The sequence below is a fragment of the Colossoma macropomum genome, unplaced genomic scaffold (assembly GCF_904425465.1).
Source record: "Colossoma macropomum unplaced genomic scaffold, Colossoma_macropomum, whole genome shotgun sequence".
NCBI classification, from domain to species: domain Eukaryota; kingdom Metazoa; phylum Chordata; class Actinopteri; order Characiformes; family Serrasalmidae; genus Colossoma; species Colossoma macropomum.
Genome location: NW_023494792.1, coordinates 981,746 through 990,276, shown reverse-complemented (window position 1 = coordinate 990,276; position 8,531 = coordinate 981,746). Strand labels below are relative to the sequence as shown.

At 40.8% G+C, this 8,531-nt stretch overlaps 1 pseudogene; it reads left to right on the top strand.

The window, feature by feature from the left end:
* The first annotated feature begins 1,150 nt into the window (after nucleotides 1–1,150).
* The window catches only part of LOC118812750, a 29,592-nt pseudogene continuing 22,211 nt past the window's right edge, over nucleotides 1,151–8,531 (top strand).

Sequence of the window (8,531 nt, the reverse complement as noted above, 5' to 3'; positions counted from 1 at the left end):
GATCTCCACCTAGGTCATTCATCCTGACTTCCAGATATTTTTCCATCTCATCCTGCACCATCCTGGGGTTCTCCAAATCCTCTATGCTCATTGATTGATTAAGAGGTTCTGTCCGACTTTATGAGGAACATGTGACACTTCCTAGGCTGAACCCTAAGCGCAGTCTTCTCACAGACCATCCAGGATAGTCAGGTTACCACACTTCACAGAAATCACTGATCAACACCAGATCAACTTGGGAATGCCTCTTCCAGTATCTCATAGCCCTTCCAAGTTCCACTTGGACTCCTCTTGGCTCTGCCCACTCACACCACACTACACACACCTGTGACTCATCCTAGGACTCATTTTGTTTGGTTTGGTTGTTTGTTAAGTCTCTGTGTGTCTTGAGTTCCAAGCTGTGTTTATGCATGTTTTGACCCCTGCCTTTCGTCTTTCTGCTTTTTGGATATGGATTTGTCTCCGCTGTGTCTGATCACACTGCACACAATAATCAGTACAGCTTACTGCGATAAACTAGTCTACTGAGCAAACTGGTGAGAACACAGGTTAAAACCTTAATGATGGTCTTGTTCATTTTAGTTAATGAGGCTGCAAACATTTTTTTACATTAGGTTTTATACTGTGGTACTGCACAGGTGAAGAATCAGGAGATGTCATGTTCTGCTTAGAAAAATGCTCTTTCATTCTAGAACAAGCACAGAAGTGTGTGTGTGTGTAGATTCCTCTTAGGTGAATCCAGTGTGAAATACATTCGTGCTAAATGTAGGTCAGCTTGTCACCCAAACAAAGACTGTTTTCTCATTAATAAGGTGTAGGGAGGATAACCTAACTGAGCAACTTCTATGGCCTAAAATATTAATGTTAATGCACAAAAAAATACATATAATTTAATTGAGTCAAATGTGAGCATAATGTCTTCATGAACAAATAACTGCTGTTTTATTTTTTTCCTTTGCTACCTCAATAATTTCAACTCAAGTTAAATCAACAGCTGAGTCACCTCAGTAAGAGAATGTCTGCAGGGGAAACTCTATGTGGCTGCAGAACAACCATAGCTACACCCTGCCCACATGCCTCAGCTCAGCCAATCGGTCCATGAGTGTCAAATATCAGATGTAAAACCCACAAAGACAGAGAGAGAGAAAGAAAGAAAGGAAGAGAAAAAGGCCTCACCATCCTCTTCTGTATATTTACGGAGGGTGTTTGCTGAAGGTCAACATCTGCAGATCTAACATCACATGTTGAATCACATTCTTCTTTAGTTGCAGGTGAGTAAAAATGACTTTATTAAGCAGTAACAGAGATTTCAAACGAATGTTTATGAACAGCTGGAACAGTTCAGGTTGATAATGCTTTCACTTTCGTTTTGCCAAAAAAGAACCCAAACATATCTGTAGTCCTGTTCAAATGTTTTCAAGTTTAAAGCAGTTGAAAAAAACTTTTGAATTAACGAATTCATGAGTTGTGTTTTCATCAACCTCTGTTATGTGCAAATCCTGTAGTGAAATTGTTTGTCAGGTATTATTTCGTGTTGCACTTACAGTGAACTCATTATCCTACAGTAAAGCTCTGATTCACTAAGATCTGAAATGTGAGGCCAGTCATAAACTAGAAATCTGCTGAAGGTAAATAAACACACTTGCTTTACCGATGGTAAACAAATGCATCATCTGTATCTTTCACGTAGCAAAATGAATGGCATGAGTCTGACTCTGTGTGATGTCTGCAGATCTGTGTTGTGATCGGTCTGTCTTTCTCGAGGGACGGAGCAATATGGAGTGATTTTGGAAAGTGAGAGAACACCGACGTTCTGACTTTCCGAAAAGCAGCTTCACCCTCCGAGCAAAATACCGCTGCTCTACTCTCACATAGTAGGAGACTGTGCGAGCAGTTAGTGGGGTTTTTTCTTGGGTCATTCATAAAACAATAATAACTCAGATGAAGACACAACCAAAAAGAAATCTGAAAAGCAAATGAGGCTTTATGTGTGCTAACTGTTCTTGAAAGCTGTGACAGGTTCAGATCTGAGAGGTGTTAGCTGAAGTGTAAGTATGTAAAACAGATACAGGGAAAAAGAAAATAATAGTCAATGGTGTGGTAAAACAAAAATGAGAAAGTTAGGAGAAAGACAAGAATTAAGATGAAGAATAATAGAAAATATAGCATACAATACTACTTGGGTAAATAAAATCAGGTTCATTTATAGGATACCAACATCAGAACTACTGAGATGCAGGATTTACGTTAGTTTTTTATTTAATTACCCTGTATGAAGTGCAGTTATCAAGGAGAGTTGCTTAAAATACGATGAAAGAGCACAACACAACCCTGTTCCAGGATATTTTTTGCTTTCTGAACCTATAGTCTACTTTATAAAAGCGTATATTGATTACCTTTCAGTTCTATACATTTGACTGTTTGATTTGAATATTTTCTCTCACGGGACACTTTCAGCTGCACATTTATTAATTCACTAATTATTTCTAGTCACTGCATTTTGGTGAGTGAGTGAATATGAATATTGGAGCTGTAAGGATTGGGGCATGCAATAATAATACTACCACTAATAATAATCTTTATTTATATAGCACTTTTCATGCAGGTGGCAGCTCAAAGTGCTTTACAGACAGGTGAAAAAAAACAGTTATACCAGAAACAGTAGGTCTTAATTTAGAATCATAAGAAAATCACACTGATTAAATTGGAAGATAAATACCATGAGACATAGAGTTTTAATTAAATATCAAGTTAAAGAGCTGCATTTTCAGGTGTTTATTAAAAGTGAGCTCTGAGCTCGACTGTCTAATAAAAGCTGAACTGAGCTCCACAGTTTAGAAGCAGAATAACTGAAAGAGTCTCTCCACGTTTTCTGTGTTTTACTGAAGGAGTTCAGAAGGTCAGAATCTGCAGATCTGAGATCATAAACACACAGACACACACACTGTTCTCAAAATGACATTCAGGCTTAATAAATCACAACAGAGGTGATAAACTCATCTATTTGTAATGATAATACACTGTATTTTACATCTTCTGAAAAAAGGCCTCTATTGAATGTTTCTTATTTGAAAGATGCTGTCCTCTGCAGACCCTGTTAGCAGATCAGCTTGTACAGTTTTTGGTTGTCACGTCTCCCTTTGGCCTGGCTGAGGCTGCAGCCAACGGGGCCGCCCAGGACTCCAATTCTCAGAACCACTTGCTGCATCACATGACCATGGACTCACTGATCCACCTATCAGCGCTCTCCATCTCCGGACTCCTGATTACACTCACACTCACACCTATTCCTTATTTCCTTTGTCAGTTAGTTTAGTATTTAAGCCCCAGCTTTAGGACAGGTCCTTTGCAAAGTATCGCCACTTCTATGTGTGTACCGAGCGTTTCTCCAGTGTTTCTGACTGCTTTCCTGTGTATGACCCGTTGTCCGTTTATAAGCTTGATTCTTGCTGTATCCTTTTGTTCTGTGTTGGTGTTCTGGTTTTCGACTTTTTGCTTTGGTTTATCGACTGTGAATTTGGTCAGCCCCTTTGGCATTAAAGATCTTAACTCAAGCCTCTGCTGCGAGCGTCTGGTTCCATCTGCCACTGTTACATTGGTTATGTTGTCAAGTTTGCACATATTTTTACACACACAAACTCAGCAAGTCTTTCATACTGTATGTGTTTTGTATAGATTAACTGCTCACAGGGAGCAGTCCAGCTGTGTGTGAAGAATTAAAAACTCTACGATGAAGCGTCACAGTTCCAGCAGTGGAGGAGGATCCTCCGACCCAAAGTAAGTAACTTTCCATCAGCACTAAAACTGAGGAAACAGAAAAAAATGAATGAAAAGAGATAAAGATTAAATATTGTGCAAAACATCCAGACTAAGTGGGTTTTAGTGAATAATAATAATAGCTCAACACTTTACTCTCATTGTGAATGAACTTCTCTCAGGTTAAAGTGTGCAGGATCTCCAGAACCCAGCTGTGTGTCTATGAAGAGTGACCAGTCCATGCGTGACCCTCCTTCATTCAACAGAGGAGGGGAGCCCAGCTGTGTGTCTATGAAGAGTGACCAGTCCATGCGTGAGCCTCTTTATTTCAGCAGAGGAGGAAGAGAACCCAGCTGTGTGCCTATGAAGAGTGACCAGTCCATGCCTGACCCTCCTTCATTCAGCAGAGGAGGGGAGCCCAGCTGTGTGTCTATGAAGAGTGACCAGTCCATGCGTGAGCCTCTTTATTTCAGCAGAGGAGGAAGAGAACCCAGCTGTGTGCCTATGAAGAGAGACCAGTCCATGCCTGACCCTCCTTCATTCAGCAGAGGAGGGGAGCCCAGCTGTGTGTCTATGAAGAGTGCTGGCGTCATGGACAGCCATCCTCGTCTCAGCAGTGGAGCTACACCTTCTGATCCAGGGTGAGTTATTACCCCACAGTGTAGCACTGATGAATAGACATGCTGGTATTCTGTAATTTGATGATCTTAAACCCCACACAGCACAGTACCACGTGCCATTACTGAATATTAAAGTTTGCATTCTCAGCAGAGTTTTCTTTTAGGTTAGCTGAAAAAAAGCAGCTCTGGTTTCAGCTCCCACTATGATGTCATGATTGGTTAATGTTCTAATTATGTGGTATTGTCCCTCCTCTGAATAGACCTAAAACGCTTGTAAACAATCACAGCATGCACAGCTACAGAACAGAAGTAGGTGGCCAGTAGATGCTAGGTAGTAACTTTTTCTTCCTCAAAAAAGGTGAAAACTCGTGTCCCATACAGCTTGGGGGAGGACAAAATAACTCTGACTCATAAATACATGTATGTTTGCCACCACAAACTTTGTTTATAAGTTACTGTAAAATGCCCCAAAGCGTAACTATAAATATAAATATCCTTGGTAAACCTTTGCAAGAATATGATTTTGTTTACCAACCAGCTCAGCAGTTAGCTAACAGGCTAATCCAGTAATATTCAGAATTAGGCTTTATGTCTAAATGTTTGCTGAAGGATTTGCCACACAGCTGCAATATGCAAAAAAGTAAAAAACTGGGGTAATGTTAATAAAAGCTTTCCTAAGGGAAAAAAAGGAAGATAACACTAGAACTGTTCTTAAATGCAATTCTGGACAAAAAATTAATGCTAATTATTGCTGAAATATTTTCTTAAGAAAGACTTGATTATTTTGTAAAGATCTACATACAATTGCCTATACAAGAAACATTTTGAAACTTAACTGTTAACTGGTATTTTCATCAATAATAATTACAGATATATAACATTTACATGAGACAGTCACATGTTATTTTCAGGAGACGTTGGGCTACTCAGATATGTAATTATTTGACATGTAAATGCTAACAGAATTTTGATATCTTTAAGAATTTGGCCATTTTTTGATCAAAAATATACTTGCCACCTCCTAAAACTTTTACATTTTTGCTTACACAGACTTTAAAAACAATTCCGCTCAAGTATCTTTTCATAAAATGTTAGTGTCTGTGACCTGAAAATGCAAGTATTTTGATATTGGTTTATGCTATTGCGTATTATTGATCAAAAATAAATGATTAGCCTAACATGTACATGTTTTTGATGATTTTCTGTCCTCTTGAATCCATGCTAAGTGCTAAAACTCTGACAAACAGCAAACCATGCCTTGAATGTTTTTTCTCAGAGCCAAGATAATTACTTCTTAAATGATTATTATTATTATTTTTATTTTTAATTTCATATTCAGTTGAATTTTGCCATTAGCTGTTTTTTAATACTTGAAATCAATAAAATTAATAGAAAAAGATAGAAGTGATGATGATGATGATGATAATGATAATGATAATGATTATTATTATTATTATTATTATTATTATTATTAGTTTATTTATTATTATTTATCTGGTTAAATATTACCATGAGGAGCAGAGGGGGTGTGACCCTGCAAAGTGGCTCTCAGAGCAGGGCAGACTCCTGGGTAAGAAAGATGCTCACTGTTGCTGTTATTAGTGTAGTTGTGTTGCTTGGAGTTAACTGTTTCCGAGAAGGTTGGGCTTTGCAGTTAACCAGCAGTTAGAAGTGTCTACCCTCCTTGAACATTGTGTCATTCTGTGTTACCTCCTCCCTGTGTTCTGTGTTGGGGTTAGCGCTGAACTGGGCTTTTCTTGCTGTTTGTTGAAGTGCCTGTTCAAAATAAAAGAGCATTTGCCTAAATGTTTTCCCACATCTTGAGTGAACCACTGCTGATTCAGGTTGGTTTTGCCTAAGAAACATTTATTTATTTAATGTTTCAGCTCTTTGAGTAGTAGTTATCAAGAACACTTAGCACATGCAAAAGCCTCAGTTACATATTTTATTTCACCTGAAATGCTGACATTTCCCATGTCCATGCTCGTGAAATCCATTATGCTGCTCATGCAAATTAGATCAAAATGGCGTCACGTGAGCGGCAGCCTGCTGCAGCAGCTCCAGCTCACTTTAAGCTTTTTTCTTACTTTTTGTAGTTTTCTCCTTTTCTTTTTTTAAGTATTTGTACTTTTTGATTGTTTGCCAAGGGTTTTTGCACTATGGACACCAAACTTGTAGAGTTTGTCCTTGTCCTCACTCTACTGTTTTCTCTGTTTACGACCATGTCTGGAGATCCCGTACGGATCTCTACTGTTTATAGAAGGAATCAGCTTTTAGCGCTAGGCAACACACCGGCGCTGCCGGGTGACAGACCCGATATCCCCCACGAGCTGAAGAGGAAGAGACAGGGGAGTCATGCTGGAGCTATGCATCATGCCAAGAGGAGACCTGTTCTTCCCTCAGTCGTCATGGGAAATGTAAGACCTCTTCTCAAAAAGATGGGCGAGCTGACGGCGCCAATTCAACATCAGAGGGAGTGTAGCGTCATGCCGTTTACGGAGTCATGGCTAACTACGCTAACTCCGGACATGGATTGTGGATTGGATGGCTTCCAGCTCATATGAGTGGACGGGACATCAGATAGCATTAAGAGGAAAGGAGGGGGGCTGGCAGTACGCTGGGCACATCACTATTAAGGTGCAAATCTGGACATGGAACTGTTAGTTGTTAGCATGAGGCTGTTCTATGGAAATTCTTGCTTGTTACTGCGACAGCTGCATATGAACTGTGTGATCCTTATGATGAGTACATTAACAGTGTCACACACTGCATAACTGACTATATAAACTTTTGCGTGGAGAATACTGGACTCACCAAGACTGTTTGGTGTTTCTCCAACAACAAACCGTGGATCAACCCTAATTTAAAGGTTCTCCTGAAGAAGTAAAAGAGGGCTTTTAGATCAGGAGACAAGGAGGAGCTAAGAGATGTGCAGAGGGAACTGAGGACAAAAATCAGGGAGGGAAAAGCCAGCTACAGGAAGAAGATGGAGGAAAAGCTGCCTAAAAACAATGTCAGTGGGGTCTGGAAAAGCCTAAAAACAATCTCTGGGCACAAAGAAACCCGACCTCCTGGCTGCAGGAGGCCAAAAGTGGGTGAACAATCTCAATCTGTTTTTCAATAGATTTGATCACTCTTCTCCCCCTACATAGTTACCCCTGCTGCAACCCCCCTTTTCTGGACTCCCACTGCACTGACCTGCCCCCTCTCCCACAATTACCCCCCTCTTCACAATTCTCATCTCACCACCACCCCGACTAGTTTCTAAGTCTCAACCCCCCTACCTGCACACTGCAGCATCTAGCCCCCCTGCTCCTATCTGTGCCTTAGAACACCCCAGGTGAGAAAGGAACTCAGAAAGATCAAAATGAGGGAAGCTGCAGGTCCAGATGCCAACAGTGCCAGGCTCCTTAAGTCCTGCGCAGATCAGCTGTGTGGGATAGTTGAACACATGTTCAACATGAGCCTGAAGCTCAGGAGGGTCCCATAACTGTGAAAAACATCTTGTGTGGTACCAGTACCAAAGATGCAGCAACCAAAGGACCTCAGGACAGTATGTGAGGGTACGGAACTGTTTGTTCTGTTTGTTTGAACTGTTTGAACTGTTTGTAACATGGTGGTCAGCAGCACAGAGGCCCTGCAGGGTACACTGCAGACTTCATGTACAGCTCACCAAACTGCCATCTACAGAAGTTCTCTGATGACTCAGCAATCATCGGACTCATTACAGATGAGGATGACAGAGAATACAGAGAACTGACCCAGGACTTTGTGGACTGGTGTCTGAGGAACCACCTCCTGATTAATGCGGGGAAAAGCAAAGAGATGGTGGTGGATTCTTGCAGATGCAGTCACCTCCTTCCACCTGTGAACATCCAGGGAATGAACATTAAGAGAGTGGACTCTTATAAGTATCTGGGTTTTCACCTCAACAGTAGACTGGACTGCTCAGAAAACACTAGTGCACTTTATAGGAAAGGCCAGAGCAGACTGCTTCACTCCAAGTGTGTGAAGGAGTGCCATCACAGGTCCTTCCTTCCTGCTGCTGATAGACTGTACAACCAGGACTGCTTCCAGTAGAACCTCCTCCACCCCCCATTAGACCTCACACACCTACAGAACATAAACTGTGAAATTCATCACCATTTCCGGTGT